We start from the raw sequence: 21,072 nt of genomic DNA, 5'->3' as shown, positions 1-21,072 counted from the left end.
AAAAAAAAAAAATAGTGAATTCTTGGCCTTCTGGAAAATAAGTTCATTTACTGTACATGTATTCAATACTTGGTAGGGGCTCCTTTTACTTTAATTACTGCCTCAATTCGGCGTGGCATGGAGGTGATCAGTTTGTGGCACTGCTGAGGTGGTAAGGAAGCCCAGGTTTCTTTGACAGTGGCCTTCAGCTCATCTGCATTTTTTGGTCTCTTGTTTCTCATTTTTCTCTTGACAATACCCCATAGACTCTCTATGGGGTTCAGGTCTGGTGAGTTTGCTGGCCAGTCAAACACACCAACATCATGGTCATTTAACCAACTTTTGTGCATTTGGCAGTGTGGGCAGGTGCCAAATCCTGCAGGAAAATGAAATCAGCATCTTCAGAAAGCTGGTCAGCAGAAGGAAGCATGAAGTTCTCTTGGTAAATGTATGCAGTGAATTTGGTTTTCAAAAAAACACAATGGACCAACACCAGCAGATGACACTGCACCCCAAATCATCACAGACTGTGGAAACTTAACACTGGACTTCAAGCAACTTGGGCTATGAGCTTCTCCACCCTTCCTCCAGACTCTAGGACCTTGGTTTCCAAATGAAATACAAAACTTGCTTTCATCTGAAAAGAGGACTTTGTACCACTGGGCAAGAGTCCAGTTTTTCTTCTCCTTAGCCCAGGTAAGAAGCCTCTGACATTGTCTCTGGTTCAGGGATGGCTTAAAAAGAGGAAGACGACAGCTGTAGCCAAATTCCTTGACATGTTTGTATGCTCTGATCCCAGCCTCAGTCCATTCCTTGTGAAGTTCACTCAAATTCAATTTTGCTTGCCCATCCTTATCAGGCTGTGGTTCTGTCGGTTGGTTGTGCATCTTTTTCTTCCACACTTTTTCCTTACACTCAACTTTCTGTTAACATGCTTGGATACAGCACTCTGTGAACAGCCAGCTGTCAGATCAGCAGTCTTCCCCATGATTGTGTAGCCTAGTGAACCAAACTGAGAGACCATTTTAAATGTGAGCCAAAATCATCACTATTAAAAGAACCAAAGACTTAAACTACTTCAGTCTGTGCATTAAATTAATTTAGTAATGAGTTTCACAATTTGAGTTGAATTACTGAAATAAATGACCTTTTCCACGACATTCAAATTTATTGAGATGCACCTAAATATATATATATATATACATACAGTATATATAATAAAATCATGAACAACATGCATTAGTGATTATATGAGATCCATATAAACATGGGCGCCTGTGCTAAAACCAGACGCATCTTTATGTGTGTGGCAGTGGCCTGAATGACCTCTAATCCCTTTGCTTGCACTGAGGGGTGTGAGGGAGATGTGACCCCATCATAGAGGGGTGCTGGGTGCCGACTACCCACCACACACATCATTGATTATGAGCTTATTGCAAAACTTGCCACGTCTGTTTAACTGCAATGCAGAGCTCCAAACACATAAAGCAGGAGAGCTCACAAATCCACATAGATTCAGTGTTTAAACTCACGCCATCTTGGGCAGCGTCTGAGCACAGGTTTGTTGATACGAGTGAGCAGCGTACAGGTTCAAGTCTATCATGCTGTAGGATAGAGAAGTGTGTATTTGTGTGTGTGTGTTGGGGGTGGGGGGGCTGTTGGGACCAGCAGGGACTGAAAGGGAATGATGGTGATCAATCAACACACACACACACACACACACAGAGGCCATCAGCCGAGCGCTGTCACCACATAGTACCAGGCAGCGCACACACATTTGCACAACAAGACACAATGAACACTTGACAGAAGGGAAAACACCATAAACCATTACACAAAAAGAAACATATTGGGTTTGATGTCCGTCTCTAATTAAACTGTGACTTTACAAGACTTCAGACATACTCAGAAATCTCTTATTTCTCATATCCTGGAAAACAATTCCAGTTATTTCAAAACATAACCATCAGATACAAAAATACAGACTCCAAAGATGAGGATCTCTGTTAATCACAGACAAACATTCTTTATCTACAATTTGACATTTTGTGAAGAAAACATGAGTAGCATTACGCAGTGCAAAACTCACCTCCAATATACCATTGTTTTGCTACAGAATGTGGTTGATAATGTGTTCTGGGTGGCTGCTAGGGTGTTCTATAGTTTTTTAGGTGGTTGCTTACTAACTGAAGTCAAAAATACCAACCTGAAGTATATATTTACAAGTATGGATTTTTACCCAAAGCAACTTAGGCACACATTTGATCAATCCTTGCTTTTTCAGGGAATCAAACCCATGACCTTGTGAGTGCCATGCTCTAGAGTTGAGCTACAGGAAGGCTATATGGCTCGGATCTCTTTTTTGACATACTGTATGTCTATTAACTTTTCAACCAATTTTTTGTCCGCCAGTTGAAAATTGTATATCTGATTACTTAGGAAAGGAAAACAGCATGTGTCTCCACAAAATGCCAATCAATGTGAAATGTCATTCGTACAAACAATACGAATAAACAATGCGGGATGAGTTACATGTTGAACTGTAACACTTAACATTAGCGGTTTGTACAAATCTAATAGTGATGCTACCTTATCAAACATCTAAAGACTATTTATCAAATTCATAATAATTCAGAATAATTGCATCGGTTTTATCAACAACTTACAATCGTGACAACCAAGAAGACCCTTACAGAGACCATCTGAGTGCACAGACATAGCGTTGCTGAACGCAGCTCTTTAACTGCTATAACATCTCATCTGACTGGCTGGTGGCCCACCTCACAGGCCCCTCCCATCTGAATCGAACTCATTGATCTCTTATTCAGGGTCAGGGGTCAAATGCGTATCGACTGGAAAAAGTGTCATCAGCAGCAGCGTGGCCCTGACTCCAGACAGATCAATAACACCGCTGTCTGCTACGCTTAGATTACTCTTATTCATCTGTCATAAATCTCAGCACCTCATCACCACAGTAACGTCTGGCGGCTCCTGATGCAGCTGTGGCCCTGTTAAGGTCGACAGCAATCTGGGACCGGTAGGTCATGTTCATCAGTGCTCCGCTCTCGTGTACAGGGGGCAAAAGGCTAGACGGCCAATTGCAGACCTTCTTATCAGAATCAATAAGTAAGGTTTGGTCACATGTCGGGAAGAATTGGACAGAATTGGATGACACAAGACATTGGGCCTCAAATATCAATCTAACGCAGAAACAAGCGCAGATCCGAGTGCACAAACTTATGACAGTGTGATTCATGAAACATTTGTATTCCGCCAATCCCATCGTATGAATGATTGTACGTTAATAAATGTAGCAGACGAAAACAATCGTCATTTGAATATCACGCCTCTAAAAACACCTCAGTTTAAAAGGCTTGTCCCTAGAGTTTACAAGATGTAAAAATGTAAAACATCTCAAAGAGAAATTGATCTTACTCCAAAAACACCCATTAAACTTGTAATTGTAAACAAATACATTAATTTATATGTATATTAATACCGGTAAATATAATAAAATATTTACACACATTATAAACACTATTTAGCTTATTTCCCCTCAGTCTACAACAAAATAAAGATAATGCAGTAAGAGTGTCACAAAAAGTGCGTGGACTGTACTTGTCACAGTTTTTTTTCCTTTAGTTAATATGTAAATTACTTAAGAGAAATATATTTTGCATAGTGTTATTTATTTGAATTTTATATATCCTTTCACAGAAGCATTTCTAGACTTTCTAATCTTACTGGTTAATGATCAACTAATGGGCTTCATGAATCATTCTTCAATTCTCTGCCAGATTTTCTGTGCTGCATGCAAGTTCAGGCTAATTCAAAAACTTGAAGAGCTGAGACCTGTCGTACGTTCATTTTGTAAGTGAAGATCATCCTATCTTAGATAACTGCACAACAGTGAATTTAAAGACAACATGAACCTATTTATCTTTGTTACTGTGCATCTGTGCATTATTTCTGGACTACACTGAAAAAAGGTGTTTGAAAATGTTTAACAAAGTACTTAATTTGCACTTTCATTCCTTTTGACTCAAGATAAGGCTGGGAAATTAACAGTCACTAATAATCATAGACTAACATATGATGCAATCAAATCCTGCCCTCCAAAAAGTCCTGCCCTATGCGTTTTTTTCCAATTGAATATTACAGAAGTTAAACGGATCGCAAATGTCACCGTGTTGTAAGGGAATCTATGAATTGCATATTTCAATATATCGTACACATTTGTTCACTTTAGAAGCAATTTGAGCATAAAGTTTACAATTAGTGTGTTTGACCAGCAAATGAAAAAAAAAAGATGAAAAAAAAATACTTACATTATAGAAACCCAATAATGCAAGAAAACCATGTTTATACAAGATATTCCACCATAAATTATCTACCATATATTACCATATATTAATTAATTTTCTCCTCAATTTTGGCACCATAACACAAACAGATGTGTGCAGATTGAATAAACAGACAGAATGGTGATAAATGTCTGTATACAGCCAGAGCAAAATGGGAGTAACAGAAATCTATGTGTGTTGGTCCATGGTCGTTTGTTTTTTTCAGATTAAAATTTTTTTTTTTTTTACATTTTATTATTGAGCATAATCAGTGTAAGACTTTGTAAACATACTTTGTCTATGGATATATGCCAAAAAAAAAAAAAAGTCAAAACAACACTTTAGCAGATGACTTGACTAAGAAAAGCCCTCAGGACACTGCCGTTCTTTGCCTTTCTGTGAATCCACGATTCTTCCGATCAAATTCACTAATTTATTTGTTCAGCCATCACATAAATCTAAGCACAGCTGTAACCAACGAGTTGCAGCTTGACTCAGTTGCCAGCTGGACTTGGTTTTGCTGAGCCAGCATGATTTCAAGCCGGGTTTGCTCCACTACATCTGCAAGAGTCATCCGAGAGCAGAGGTGAAAGCAGCTCGACTCCCTCTGTCAGTTTAAAACAGGAAACGATGGAAAACAAAACGAGGGGCTTTCCCTTCAATTCAACATACTGTGGCTAGTTCACCCAAAAATGTAAACTATTTACTCACTCTCATGTTGATCCAATCCTGATTGACTCTGTTTTGTCTGTGGAACGCTAAATATTAATTATTGATCCAGACTACTTTTTTGGAAATTCTGAAAATGAATGAGGACTGGGGTTGTCAAGCTTCATAATGACACACAAACAAAAACATCAAAGTACCATTAAAATTGGTTTATAGTCATATGATAGCTTTGTGTGAAGAACAATCTGAAAGTGAAGTCATTAATTGGTGAAAATCTCAATATGTGTCCTACATCTTCGTGGCAAATTCATGAGTTTAAGTATTAATGCTTAAGTTGTGAATTATTCACTTGAGTCAATCTTTTCAATAAATCAGCTGATCTAATTCACAAAACTGTTGCATGATTCATTCTCAAACCAGTTCTAAAATCCAACTGACTCAATGATCCAGTCACAACATTTAACATAAATAATTTAAATATCACTTTTATAATGTATAATATAAAGCCTAATGCACGACTTCAGAGGAGTTAGAATATAGCGTCATATAGAGTCATATTGACTACTTTTATAATATTATTTGGACCTTTTTTGAGGCTTGACAGTCCCTTTACTCGTTCACTTTTGTTGTATTAAAAGTTTCTGAAATGAGTGTAAGGGAATGAGTTTTTATTTTTGTGTAAACTTTCCCTTTAAGATTTTTGACTGCTGTTTTCTATAAATTAAATCCTAAGAGCCTAAATAGAATTCATATGTAAGCTGCATGAAGGTTTGGCTGACTGAGGAAGACAGCTGACACCCGACTAAAGGGGACTGAAGTGGACTTAAGCCTTGGGTAGAGAAGCCGTGTCTTTTCAAGCTTTAGAGGGGCCGCGCTAAGCCCGTTCCAACACTGTCATCGTGTGAGAGGGGAATCAATGATGGAGACTCTTTCGCTTGCCCATTGAATCCTCATTTATTTCACTGCTCATTTGTCTGTGCTTAATTGATAGCAGTTAAGTCCCTTTCACCACGTTGGCTGCACTGCTGTGGGGCCTATGTGTGCTTACAGATGCTTTCAGGCCAGACTAAAATACTTCATGAACACTGGGCCTCACAGACTGCAGGCATTCATGCTGGAGACCCACCAACACAAGATGTTGGGCAGGCATATAAGGCTGTTAACTGCATAGCTTCAACACACCACTGAAAAATGAGAACAAAAGCTTATAAAATAAATTTTGGAAGCATACTGCAAAAGCATACTTTCCTTGAGTTCTGAATGCCATAGAAATGCCTGCTACCGAGCAGTTCATTTACAAACACTACTTTGAGCTTGTTAACATTCCCAAACAAACAATTCTGAGTTTTAAAAGGTGCTGCATAGTGCATGTGTAAGCTTTTTCTTTGAAAATTTTATTCAAAGAAGTGTACATTTTAATAATGCTGTGCTTTAGAATTTTTTATTCATCAAAGGTTGTTCATCCTGAAAAAAAATATTTAAAAAAATTAAGCAGCACAGCTGTTTTCAACACTGATAATACTAAAGGTTTCATGAGGAGAAAATCAGCAAATTATAATGATTTCTAAAGGAAAATGTGACACTAACAACTGGATGCAATTACAGAATTTTAAAATTTTTTTAAAATAGAACACACTTGTTTTAATTTGTAATAACACTTTACAATATTACTGTTTTTACTGTACTTTTGATCAAATAAATGCAGACATTAGTGCTGATAATTAGAAACTCCACTGGATCTAGAAACTAACAAAACTAGGGCCTTTCACACCGCTTTACATTTACTCGTTTAGCTGATGCTTTTATCCAAAGCGACTTACAATTGCTATATATGTCAGAGGTCACACGTCTCTGGAGCAACTAGGGGTTAAGTGTCTTTCTCAGGGACACATTGGTGTCTTACTGTGGATTCGAACCCGGGTCTCTCACGCCACAGGCATGTGTCTTATCCACTGCGCCAACACCCCTTTAGTTCTAGAATGGATATGGAATGACGACGTATATGTAAAGTGATTGAAAGAATGGAAAGGAGAATTAAGAATCCTCAATGACAACTGGCAGTGCTACATTTGCTACAAGTGCCTGCACTTCAGTGTCCGTATATTTATCGCTGTTTATCATACTTGCAAAATAAGTTGACACAATGTTTACAGTATGTTACCCTGCATTTTATATCATGGTGGGTGAGGGCGTTTTTCGAATGCATCTGGCCAATCAATGTCTACTTATGTCAAGGTTTAGTACTGGTTAGACCCTGCTCCGGAATAGGAGCTATTTGGTTCTCAAAAAGGCAGTCCGGTACTAAAATTGCACCTAGTTCCTGTGGTGGGAAAACGCCCAAAAGTGGGTAGTTCCACAATTAGTTGTGGTACTATGAAATGTTCCTGTGGTGCGAAAATCCCTACTGTTGCTGTATGCTACAGTTAAGATATTCCATTTCACACTCTGTTTATGGCCTGGGCCTCTGAAAATCCCTTTAATCCTCAATGATTCAGGGGGTGAAATAAAACTTGGACATCAGGGTCTTTAGTAGGGCCACAGAAATACATCTCAAGGTGACAGATTAGGAAACCGATGACAGACATAAGAAATTAATTTCTCATGCTAACAACCGAAATCTCATGTTACAAACCCGATTCCAAAAAAGTTGGGACACCGTACAAATTGTGAGTAAAAAAGGAATGGAATAATTTACAAATCTCATGAATGTATATTTTATTCACAGTAGAATATTGATAACATCAAATGAGGAAAGTGAGACATTTTGAAATGTCATGCCAAATATTGGCTCATTTTGGATTTCATGAGAGCTACACATTCCAAAAAAGTTGGGACGGGTAGCAATAAGAGGCTGGAAAAGTTAAATGTACACATAAGGCACAGCTGGAGGCCCAATTTGCAACTTATTAGGTCAATTGGCAACATGATTGATAAAAAGAGCCTCTCAGAGTGGCAGTGTCTCTCAGAAGTCAAGATGGGCAGAGGATCAACAATTTCCCCAATGCTGTGGCGAAAAATAGTGGAGCAATATCAGAAGGAGTTTCTCAGAGAAAAACTGCAAAGAGTTTGAAGATATCATCGTCTACAGTACATAATATCATCCAAAGATTCAGAGAATCTGGAACAATTTCTGTGCGTAAGGATCAAGACCGGAAAACCATACTGGATGCCCGTGATCTTCGGGCCATTAGACGGCACACTATCACATACAGGAATGCTACTGTAATGGAAATCACAACATGGGCTCAGGAATACTTCCAGAAAACATTGTCATTGAACACAATCCACCGTGCCATTCGCCGTTGCCGGCTAAAACTCTATGGTTCAAAAAGGAAGCCATATCTAAACATGATCCAGAAGCGCAGGAGTTTTCTCCGAGCCAAGGCTCATTTAAAATGGACTATGACAAAGTGGAAAACTGTTCTGTTGTCAGACTAATCTTTTTGGAAAACTGCGACGCCATGTCATCCGGACTAAAGAGGACAAGGACAACCCAAGTTGTTCTCAGTGCTCAGTTCAGAAGCCTGCATCTCTGATGGTATGGGGTTGCATTAGTGTGTGTGGCATGGGCAGCTTACACATCTGGAAAGGCACCATCAATGCTGAAAGGTATATCCAAGTTCTAGAACAACATATTTTCCCATCCAGACATCGTCTCTTTCAGGGAAGACCTTGCATTTTCCAACATGACAATGCCAGACCACATACTGCAATTACAACATCATGGCTGTGTAGAAGAAGGATCCGGGTATTGAAATGGCCAGCCTGCAGTCCAGATCTTTCACCCATAGAAAAAATAGGTCCATCAAGAGGAAGATGCAACAAAGAAGACATAAGACAGTTGAGCAACTAGAAGCCTGTATTAGAAAAGAATGGGAAACCATTCCTATTCCTAAACTTGAGCAACTTGTCTCCTCAGGCCCCAGATGTTTGCAGACTGCTATAAAAAGAAGAGGGGATGCCACACAGTGGTAAACATGGCCTTGTCCCAACTTTTTTGAGATGTGTTGATGCCATTTTCCCCTTAAAATGAGAGCAGTGTTACTAACAATATTACAGATAAACAAATAAAAAAAAAAAAAAAAAAATTCTAAAAAGATATGAAAAATCTAGATAAACCAATTAGTGTGTTTTTTTTTTTTGTATATATCCGAAGCTATCTGATTATAAAAAGCCATGACAAACATCTCGAGGGAAAACTGACTGATATGCAGCAGTGATGACAAAACACAAGATAATTTGACATCACTCCGTCAGCTGAAAGGGATACTGGGTGCTTTCTGTGGTGGTTCCTGCTGTCATTTTAGCAATGGTGTATTATATCAGTAAAAATATGCTGCATGTCTTCTGTCCAACAGCAGATATGCACAACAGAGTAAATGACAATGAAACTGGCAGCCTGTCCATCCTGAAGGAACAGGAAACATTAATTATCTATATTACTCTGACTCATCTGTGTTACTGCACTGAAATCCTAAAAGCCTTCATCTATTTCTTGATTTCATGTATTTAAAGATGGAAAAAGGGATGTTCTGTAATAAGGTATCCAATGGATTGCATTTTGAAGGATTCTACTTTGTGACAAGAAGTTTTGCTTGATGAAATGAGTGTACTCCAAGGAAAGCTAGAAGGTTGTACAGTTAACTCCCATGGTGTCATTCGAAACCATACAACCTACTACCTCAGCCTGAATGCACACGTCCACACTGCCATTCCTCTGGACCTCCCGGAGCTAAAAAAATCTACTTCTGCTCTCTCACAGAATATATATATATTTTTTTTTGCATCAATGATTTGATGCACTTGCAAATTCTCTACGGATTGTCCATTTACTGCAGCAGTTCTCAAACCTTGAATGATTCCAAATGGTCCATGATTTGATTGGCTCATTAAACAAATAAAATAGATAAGACATGATTATAATAGATACTAACTGAGCTTACTGGCTGCTTAATCAACCCATTACACTAGGATAATGATGTTTCTGTTGTGTCATTTGGTGAAGTACATAAATGTACAAACATTTTTAGCAAACAAAATGTAATTTATTTAAATGAAATAAGAACAAAACAGCAGTCTGACAAAATTTTGGAATTGAGGAATATCCTAATAAACTAAGGTCATTTGTGCACTACTAAACCTGGTTATTGTTTCAAGGTAGCTGGTGGCTTCTGCATTGTTTATTTTGTGGTGCACCACCTACAATTTTTCGAGAACCACTGCTGTAGCAAGTTCAAAGAGTACGATGAGTTCACCACAGTGACAGAGACCCACAGAATCGAGCTTGGGTTGCCAATTATGACACAAGATCGGATCTACGGGTTTGTGACAAGTGGTCAGAGCTTCATATGAAACCCAATCCTGGGACATACTCATGTCTCCGAGTCTTTGTGGATGAGCTATCAGATCAGATAAACCACAGAAACATCCATCCTGTATGAACAAAACATTGTCATGGAGCCATGGTCAAAGGAGGAGAAAGACAAAAACACCTTCTACTGACCTGCTCAAGTTTCAGTGGAGATGTATCCATATCTGCTCCTGATTTTTGTGCTGTAAAGAGAAAGAAATGACAACATCAGGAAATACCTTAACAGTTAAAAGTCTATAGCAAATACAGTACATACAGTGATATAATTCAGCATTGAGTAAAAAAAAAGATTAAATGACATGCCGTTCACAATCTGATTTATCGTAGTTAAACAAATATTTGACGAGACAAAAGATAGACAGGGACTTATCCAACAAGAATAGACTAGAGGGAGAAAAGTGTTTCTGCATGACAGGTGGTTATATGGGAATAGACGAAAAGGGCTTGATGATGTCAGCTGGAAAGGAAAATCATTTCAGGAGCGGAGCAATTTATTACATTTTGATAAATGATTACAAAGATAAACGTTTTTCTTTAGAATAATGTGTGGTGGGGTACATCAAGTACAATAAGACCTGGATCAAGTTTCACGAAAGTAAATTAGAATAGTTACAGAGTTTGAACTATGTAACACAGTTTGAACAATATGACAAAAGTCCAACACAAAGAAACTTAAATCATTTTTTTTCACATGAATCAAATTCTAAGTTATTTGATGGCTACACAAACACTGTTGGTGGGAAATACGGAAAAGTTTGGCAAAAACAGCTTGTTCAAACACATCCCTGCCAGAGAACGCCATGCGTGACCGTCTGTGAGAACGGGGTGAGCTTAGACAAGATCACGGCGGCTTTAAAAGACAACACACAAGCTGTCAAAGCGGGAAAAGTGAGCATTTCACAAACAGCTCCTGTCCTCTCACTGCCTCACCTGCTTGCTGATGTTCATCGGACGTAAACGTTCAACCCACGGTACACTTGAGCCATTCCGAAGTGGGCGGTGGTTTTTGCACCCATTCATTCAAAGAATCATGACTTTTTTTTAGAGTTTCGGAAACAGTTCGAGCACCATTTTCACTCCGACTAAAACAACCCGTAAGATTAAAAATTAACAAACGGGGCTGCCATATAAAAGTGCCACCAATATACTTTTGTTAAATAAGAAAGTCAGTGTGGTCCGCCATTTTCTCAGCAGGGAAAAACAAGTGAAGGAAAAAAAAGAGAAAGGACTCTCACTAGCATCGCTTTCCAAGTTTCTCCTTTTCTGTTCTGGAACCTTCACAAAACCTTCACCGGTGGGTCACATGACGCTGCTCGAGCCCAGAAGCATTCAGCTGATGTTGAGTAGACATCTTTTGTCTAAATACAACCCTTTCGCCGAGCATTCCATTGAAAAAATATGCCACCTTCCAGGGGGGGCTAGAAAAGGGGTGGCGTTGGGAGTCATGGCAACCTCTACCTGGCACGATGCCCATCGTAAGGACAACAGGACATACTGTAGATATCAGCTGGATTCAAACAATGATGCCAAGTCACTCGGAAGATAAGAGAAGAGGAAACGTCTTTTAACGATGCATTTGGAGTAATTCTCGAGCAAAGCTGCACTGGAATGCAGCGAAGAGCACATTCGCTTGCAGGCGGTAGTTGAGAAAAAACCGCCCCGTCGGACTACGTGTTTCCCATTGCCTGTGTGTGTGAATGGAGTGACTCAGTGAAGCTTTATTTGAAACACACAGACGGCGATTCATCAATCCGTGAGTCATGATCGTAGTTTGTAGATTGTAGTGGGCTGATGAAGTTTCCCACTAGGGCTTTATTAAAGTGTAAGAACAGACAACGAGGAGCGTATGTGGGCGCTTCCTGCATCTTGTTAAAGCTGCGCACATGAGATCACATATGACCTCTGTACAGAATCTCCACAGACTCAGCTCAAATGATGTGAGAGCCAAACAACAAGAGGAAGTAACTATGGTTAACAGGGGAAACATAACTATTATTTTACCTCAGAATAAGGTCTGGATAACTTGATTTAATTAAATTTAATTAGAATTCAATTCCTCAAATTCCTGCATTTCAATTGAGGCAGAATGTAAATTGCAATTCAAATCAAAATTCTAATTTAAAAGTTCAAAGAAAAAGGTTTTTGAAAAATTATATAACTTATTTTTAACTAGAAAGGCAAAGATTGGCAAGACAAACAAAATTAGACAGACAGACAGACAGACAGACAGACAGACAGACAGACAGACAGATAGATAGATAGATAGATAGATAGATAGATAGATAGATAGATAGATAGATAGATAGATAGATAGATAGATAGATAGATAGATAGATAGATAGATAGATAGATAGATCGTTTGCCAGTTTAAGTGAAAGTAAATGGAACCAAGCGTTTTCAACTCTTACATTACACGTCACATCCTGATGTCACGTGTCATTACGGGAACTTTACAGGTTGTGTGTGAACACATGCACATATTCCGGGTAATTACTGGCAGTGTGAAAGGGGCAAAATCTAGCGACCCGGGAACAATTACGAGACACATTACCCTCGTGTATTTTGGCAGTGTGAAAGGGGCTTTATTGTGCCTTTAAATGTTTTCTGCATAGGAGAAAAAGTGAAAGATTGCACACTGTGTACATATACTGGCCATCTGTTTGCCTTGTAGTACATTATATTAATAAACCATATATCGATTTTGATATTTCAATACATTAAGCCATGTTAAGTGTTTATGGTTTTCAATGGGAGGAGTTCATATTCTGCTGTTCTGTGGCCACAGATTTGCGGGTCTTGTCTTTTTCTCCCACAGGTGACTTGCAGGGCCCTGTGCGTTATGATACTATATTCGTTTTAATTGGTTAATCACCACATCGCAGGTGCTGATTATAAGTCACACTGTCATTTTGTTTCTTTTTTGTCTTCACCACCTGGCTACTTTTTGAAATGTTGAGAGATTCAATTAAAAAAATAACAAATAAATAAAATAAAAAATCCAACAAGATTGCAAGAAGAGCAGGTGTCTGAGAGTGCAAGTGCATGTCTGCAGCCAGACCCTATTACTTTATGGGGCCACTTTAAGCTTCACCATAAACGTCAAGAACTCTAGATTAGAATCTGGACCTGCTGGAACTAATTTGGTTAAAGGCCATGTCACGGCTCTTTCGAATCTTTTCTTGGACACACAAGTGTACTTAAGAGAAGCGTCTCACTGAACTGAACACAAAATACGTCATGACATCCCGATGATCTCTCTGTCCAGAGCAAAACAAAAATTCCCACACAAAAATACACAGCCCCGATACTGCTCATAATACTAGATGTTTGGATTCGATCACCCTGAACTCATCCACCCTTGTTCCTGGATGGATGAATTTCCCAACACACTCTGACAGCAAACAAACCGTCAGCAGATCTGCATCAAACCACAAGAGATGATCTGTTCAAGCTGATGCATGTGAGTATATACTGGTGTGGCCCTGAGCACACAGGAAGAATGAACTGGGAAAAGATGATATCTAAATCTAATCCTTATCTGCAAATTGAATCTTAATTTATAGTATAAGTTCAAGGCAGAATGCACACACACATATATCGAGAAGCATTTCAGTACCACAGAATATACATTTTTGACTAGGCTGATTAGGCTTGCCAGAAGATAATTTTGAGGCTTTTAATACAAGGCAGGTCTGTATGTGCATGTGTGTTTCCTGATGGTGCATGCACAGCAGGCTGATAAATGCTCAGGAGATGCAGGCCTGCGAGGATAAACTATGTTCACGTCACTCTGAACTTGCAGGACCTATAAATTCTGCAACAGGGTGTGAGACGCCTCTCTCATCCTGAGTCAGACAGACCACAGCACTAAAACACAGCTCGCTTTCAACAAGGAAGGAGTTGAATTCATGCAGCGAAGCGCGTATTCTCCTCAGATAATTTAGTCAGGTGGTGTCAGCTCCATGCTTGATTGAAAAATACACACATGAGGAGGGCTTGTCTGTCACATGTCATTTAGGCAGTGGTATAGTTATATATATACCATGGTACTTACCATGCTATTTAAATGGTACTCTAACGTATGACAGTAACACTTACGGTAACAATAAAGTTCAGTTTGTTAACATTAGTCACAGCATTATATTTCCTACATTTTTCAGCGTTTATTAATCCAGGATCATGTTAATTAATATGTTATTTCGTTTTATTAAAACATTCACAATTTTACTGCTAATTTGTTCATCATTAACTATTTTAATTTATACTTACAAACTTAAATATATTTATAAATTAACGTTAATTAAGATTAACAAATGCTGTATATGTATTGTTTATTGTCAGTTTATTCTACTTCTTCTGCTATCAAATTGAAGTAGTTCATTAAAGATTGACATGGTATGTGCCTAAAAAAACAGTATCACCATGATACATTTCCAAAATACTATGATGAAAATGAATGGTGACCACTGCTGCTCCTGATCCCCATCTACTTTCACTGTTTGCAATTAAACATTCTGCTAAATGTCTCCTTTTTTGTTCTACAGAAAAAAGAAAGCCATACAGGTCGGGAATGACATTAAAGTTAGTAAATGATCAAAATTTTGGATGAACTATACCTATAAACGTTTTTTACAGTCATCAGCACAGCCTCGTCATCTCACAGAATGGCATTTCATATCTGGAGAAGCAGGACATTGAGGTCAAAGTTCAACTGAGACCGGCAAAAAAAAAAAAAAAACTGAGCAAAGAGAGGTTTTCCCGCAAGACAGATCGAACCACTAAAAACCAGACAGGGGGGAAATCAGACAAGACATCACAGTAATGTGAAACAGTCATAATGTGGACCCTTCAGCGGGGCGAACCAACTGCATTCAATGCTCGCAGGGGTGAAGGAACCAGATGGCTATGGAAAATCAACACTGGGTGCTCTTCTTCTTCATGGTAATTATTCATCAACTCTGTAAACAATGCCAGTGAAGGTGACGGAATATTCTGCCTTTAATCTTCCACATATGATATGAGAAACCAGAACATTGATGGTCTGCACTGCAGACCTCTCCTCTAACCACTGACCTCCCCATACGAACCGAGCCATTACTGCTGAAAGTAAAATATCAAACAAATATTCCAAATGCATCGTTAATGCCTAAGAGTTCAAGAAGCAGTTCATTTTAAAGACAAGAACAAGTGCAGCGACTCTTCATCAGCATCATTCACAAGCCACAAAAGCAGTCGCTGTATGTCATGTGTGCACACATAGGTTCTCTAAGAGCATGATTTTTAAAATAAAGCTTACCATTAAAAACTGTTAATGATTGTTGGTGTATGTTTTACAAGAAAATACTTTGTCAGTCTCCTTTCATGTTTAATTCAATGTTACTTGCCATTTCTTTGTAATTATTTGTGAAATGTATTACGATTTCGTAGTGAAAATTGAAAAACTTACACCAAATGACATAAAAAAACTGCAGGGAAATGCATATGCAAACATATCTGTGTGAATGTAATGAAAGGCACAAAGGCTGATTAAACCAAACACAACATACAGATCTAATTGCTCTCAATGCAGTTAGTAGTTTGCTTTAGACCCTTAGGAGATCGAGCCAACAGCAAAAATCAAAAACAAAGTTGAAGGCACAAATAGGTTTTGTGCAGTGAGATTTGAGGTTTCCCTGTGCAGAGAGGCCAATGCCTTCTGCTTTCCCTTAAACGTTTACAGAGTTCGCCAGGCAACGAGCCAAGAAAATGACTTTGTTTGACCCAACTGCCAATCAGTTTGGCTGGGTGGGTCCGTATTAAACGCCAACACCTTTTCTGTGAAGCTCATTGGCCGCAGCTGCCTCCGGTGGGTGGAGACAGGTTAGGAAACAAGGCTGTTGATGGGGAAAAGGGAAGCAGAGAGCTGGTGCAGAGCACACCGACAGCCAATGGGAGCAGAGCATTTTAACACAGAGAAAAAAAAACTGTTGAAGTAAATTGATCAAACTAAAACTCATTCCATTAATTTATTTATGGGTATAGGCTTAAACTTAATAATAATCTTTATATAAAGTCTTTACATAGAGTAAGAAATCATAACTGTTGCTAGGTGTATGTTGCTAGGCAGCCTTTATAACAGTCAGATGGGTTATCCAATCACAACACAAACTATAGTTTGCTGATTTTTTAAATGAAGAGATCACGCGAGATACATTAAAAGTTTTCCCACCTCACTCTGAATGATAATTTATCACCTCAAAAACTAAAAGTTGAGATGAAACATTACTCATTTTGAGACATCAGTGCACAAGCTACTGTAGAAACTTGAATCTCACTTGAGTGAATTCTCAAAAAACAAATACATTAAATACTGCATAGGGTTTGGCTGAGCTCTTTATTAAATTATGGTCAATAACCAAATCTTTGTCTCAGAGCCGTTCAGAAACCTTAAGAGGGCTTTTAATTAAATGACGTAATGCGTGAACAGCGCACATCGATTACCGAAACCCCGCTAACCGTGAGCGACAAGCAGACATAGATCTTGCTTACCATCACAAAGAATCAATCAATACACTGGGACTTCTGAATATTAAACTTGGGCACAGTCAAAAGTATTCCACATGTGACAACGCAGGAGCCGATCAATAAAAATGCCATTAAATAAGACTGGAGAAAGCAGCACGTTAATTGATGAAGACCATTAAAATGAATTCAAATGACTTCAGGCTTAATTAGTCTTGCTTACTCTCAGGACCCCCAGGTAACGAACCAGGGGGAAAAAATGAATCTCAGCATAGCTCATCAACTCTTCTGTAACTCACCGGACTGGACACAAATAGGATTTCATGTTCATTATAAGAGTTTTTGTTATACAAAGGAGGCTGTCAGACTGAATTGGCTGATCAGACACGTCCTGAGAACAACTTTTCTTAATTAAGAGAATTGTAAGGAATTGAATTATTCTGCTTCAGTTTTTGATCCCATTAATGGTTCAGTTTCTTAATTATTCAAATTCTGTGACAAAATGTGCAAAAATTTGTACTTTTTTAGCTTGCCACAGGAGCAGTATCCTCAAAAATTAAACCTTCGTGCCTTTTCTACCCCTAAAGGATAGATATTAGCAAGATACTAATGTGAAACCTTAGGAGCAGATAAGGGTCAACAGTGTACCTTTCATAGTTTTTGTACACTTTTTTGACAGTGCATAAACTTTTCTTTTAGTCTTCAAATACTTAATTGAATTCATTAAAATCTTGGTCATGTATTTTATAATCTTTCTATTATCAAAATACTATTAATCTTGCCAAATGTCATCTGAATTTGAACTACACAGCTCACAGAGCAACCAGAGTCTAAGACTGAAACAGAATAGAATAAATAAAACAACTGCAATGCTTAAAATGCCATTTGGCTTTCGGTTAATATTATTCAATAGACTGCACAAAGTGACATAGGGGCAATTTTGATTTCATATTGACTTGAAATACACACAACAACACAATAAAAGTTGGCGGTTCATTTCCAGTTGGACGCAATTAAAGTGTGTGAATAAATCAAGAACCACCCTTACTCAGTGAGTAATTACAGTGATTCAAACCTTTAACACATAATCAGCAGCTGGCTGGAAAACATGTTATGATTATATCAGTATGGTGTTTGTCCACACTGTTCGGAAGAATGCAATCATTTATGAAGCAATAACAGAACAACATGTCCAGAAAATCATTCCCTTTTTATCAATAATGCATCTTCTGAACGAATGTTGCATTCTATATATGTTTGTATTATATCCAAATAAAATCCTGACAAAATGTATTCTCGTGGCTTAATAAATGTTTCCAGCTTCATAATGTGACAACACTGTGAAATTAGACATCATTTTAACCTGCCTTTCTGCTTCCAGTCATTTCTGGACGCGTTCCTTCTGATTTCTTCCTTGGTCTGGCTTTTGTTATCTTAGAAAATATGCTTCAGACATGGACAGGAGATCTCAGACAGTGGTCAAATGTGTTGAAGCAAATGTGTTTTTTTTTTATTTTTTATTTTAATTCCACACTTAAAATAAACATTTAAGGCTCATTTGAGGCAATCATCTACAATTATAGAGGCCGGCAAAAAGCTAGACTTCATCAAATGGAATATATAAAATTTTGTGTTTCTAAATTCACCATGAAAAGGATGTTTTATTGAGTTTTATTGCACTCTGACATCTCTGATATCATCTCAGGCTTTCACTAACCGAGAGAATAAAGCTCTAGCTCTAGATGTTCAGCTGCGGGCTGACAAACAAACTTAACTGGGTAAAATTCATACAATTATATGGACTGCAGTGCAATACAGACCGAGGCACGCACTGCCTATCCTGTTCTTCAGCTCATTTCTCTGCATTTCTCTAAAAAGCGTTAAGCATGGAAATCAAGGCATTTTCTGCTGCCTGATCCATTGCTGATTCAGCAGAATGCTGGAAGGGCACAGCAGGAATGATATGGAAAGGCATAATTATCATTCACCCCTGCACCGCGCAGGAAATTGCTGAACCAAAATTGTTTTGCATTTTTGTGCAACACATAAACCGCCACCGTTGTCTGAACAAAGACAGCAAGGATAAGTGCTCGTTTGCATACAAAGAGTAAACTAAGTTCTTTAATAAATAGCAACATTTGCAAACATGACACTCTAAATTGTATGATTATTGATTATTAGACTGACAGAGCACTGACAATCATTGAGTAAGCCCTATGAAGGTGAGAGAAGCTTGTGTAGAGGAAATTAGAAATTCACATTCAGTCAATGAGATGCTCAAACATTCGGGCCAACCACATGACACGCTTTATTTAAACTCGTTTATTGCCATTTTTATGCACGAAAGTGTTATTTGTTGTTTCAAATCCATATGATTATCTTTCTTCCAAAGAACACAAAAGATAATATTTTACAATATAGGCTACATTAAAGCTGCTTTTTCCACAGTGCATGTAACTTGAGACTGATAGAAGATTGGGTGAACTATCCTTTGAAATTAAATGGCAATTTTTTTATTAGCATTCATATTTTGTGAAACATATCTGCTTTAGTATTCTTGTAGAACAACAAACTCTTCTAAACACGAAAATTAAGTATTTCACTCAAGTCAAATCCTTACAATGGTGCTGATAAATATGCTATAAAATCAACATGTGGCTGCCAACTCGAATCCAGCCCTGTGACAGACCCTTGATTCTGGGTAAAGCAAACAGGAAGCGACTGGGTTGAGATTATGGCAGCCTGGAGTTTCTACTGGGCCCCCTGCTGAGTTACATGTTCTCAGTTTCTTTTGTTTGCCGTTAACCCGTTAAACCCCTCATGAGAGGCCTTTGAGAAAAGTGTCACATACCCCGGGGGGTCATTTTGTTGAGAACAATGATCCTAAAGGAGTTACACACCATTGCAATAGTCCCCTTCCCAAAGGCTGAGACACTTGCGCTCTAAAACAAAACAGAGGTAATCCATTCACACGCAAGGAAGCTCTGGCTTCAGCTTCAAAAGCTTTGACTGATCAACACAGACAACCATCCACCTAAAGCAATAAATTGTCAAGACCAACCCTTCAGTCCGCCAAATCAAATCCTGAGTTTGTTTCCATCAGGACATCTGCATTTACATGAGCTTAGCTGTCAGCACTTAATGCTGACTTTCGGCCAAGGCAGCCAAAGGTAACCGAACAACTGTAAATCACAGCAGAGCTGCGTCTGTGTGATGGATGATCCTGAGCTCAGATACCGGTGGGAAATTAGTGTGCTAAAAATACTAACAGGTCAACAAAGCAACTGTTACACATGCATGGTGTATATTTATACATTAGCTTGTATCAGATCAAAGGAAACAAGGCCCAGCCAAGTTATCAGCCCTTATCTGGTCTCTCTCAAAATGAGAAAAATATTTAAAAAAAAATTCTAACTGGATTGAACCATTCAGAATTGAAATGAGAAATACTTAAATTCATGAATTTAAACTCAGGTAGCAAACATGCAGAATTGAAATACATTTTTTTATACAAGGAAGAATTTAAATGAACAGAAATTCAAAGAAATCCATATAATACCAGATGAGAGTGGCGCAATGCGTTGCAATTAAAGACAACAGAAGCCATTAATAAGTGATGCTGTGTACACTGGACACAACTAATCCCTGACAGTAAAATGATGCCTCGTTCTATTTACGAAGCGGTGAAATGTTTTGCAATGGTTGCTTTGTTGTGTCCAGTGTAGACAGCCATTAGCTGTTGCAGAGCAGTAAACTGTTGTGTCCGGTCTAGACACGGTGTAACTGTCATTTTAACTAGAAAACGTATGCCAAACTGTACAGTATGCCAAGATAAACTTCGAATGTTGGCTTGAAAATGGTTTAAAGGTTGAGGTTTAAAGGTTTACAGGCATAATAGACAAAATGAATGACAGAAAGAAGAAACAATAGAATAAACAATAGGTAGACAGAACGATAGAATGAATGATAGAACAATACGTGGATAGAACGGTAGAACAAAAAAATACAGACAGAACTAATGCTAGAATGAAAGAAAGAGGGATATAACAACAAATAGAATGACTGAATGTTGGATAGATAGATAGATAGATAGATAGACAGACAGACAGACAGACAACAACAAGAGAAATGCAGTTTAAAATAACAAATGGAAATGCTAACATTTCGAAGAGAATTTTTTTTTTTTTCACATTTCCACATTTTCCTCCA

The 21,072-nt window shown here is 38.2% G+C and overlaps 1 long non-coding RNA gene across 2 annotated transcripts in view; it reads right to left on the bottom strand.

Annotated features, from left to right (window-relative positions):
* LOC128020979 (uncharacterized) overlaps nucleotides 1-21,072 on the bottom strand; it is a 46,548-nt gene that overhangs the window by 7,819 nt on the left and 17,657 nt on the right. Inside the window, exons 1-2 of one of the 2 annotated variants that reach the window (XR_008185450.1) lie at nucleotides 11,293-12,032; nucleotides 10,495-10,544 (exon numbers count right to left, since the gene is read on the bottom strand). This is a non-coding gene — a long non-coding RNA (uncharacterized LOC128020979). Of the gene's footprint in view, nucleotides 1-10,494; nucleotides 10,545-11,292; nucleotides 12,033-21,072 lie in introns of those variants that run through there. The other variant, XR_008185451.1, reaches the window with a different exon arrangement.

This window comes from Carassius gibelio, chromosome A10 (genome assembly GCF_023724105.1).
Source record: "Carassius gibelio isolate Cgi1373 ecotype wild population from Czech Republic chromosome A10, carGib1.2-hapl.c, whole genome shotgun sequence".
NCBI lineage: Eukaryota > Metazoa > Chordata > Actinopteri > Cypriniformes > Cyprinidae > Carassius > Carassius gibelio.
This window is presented reverse-complemented; position numbering and strand designations above follow the sequence as displayed.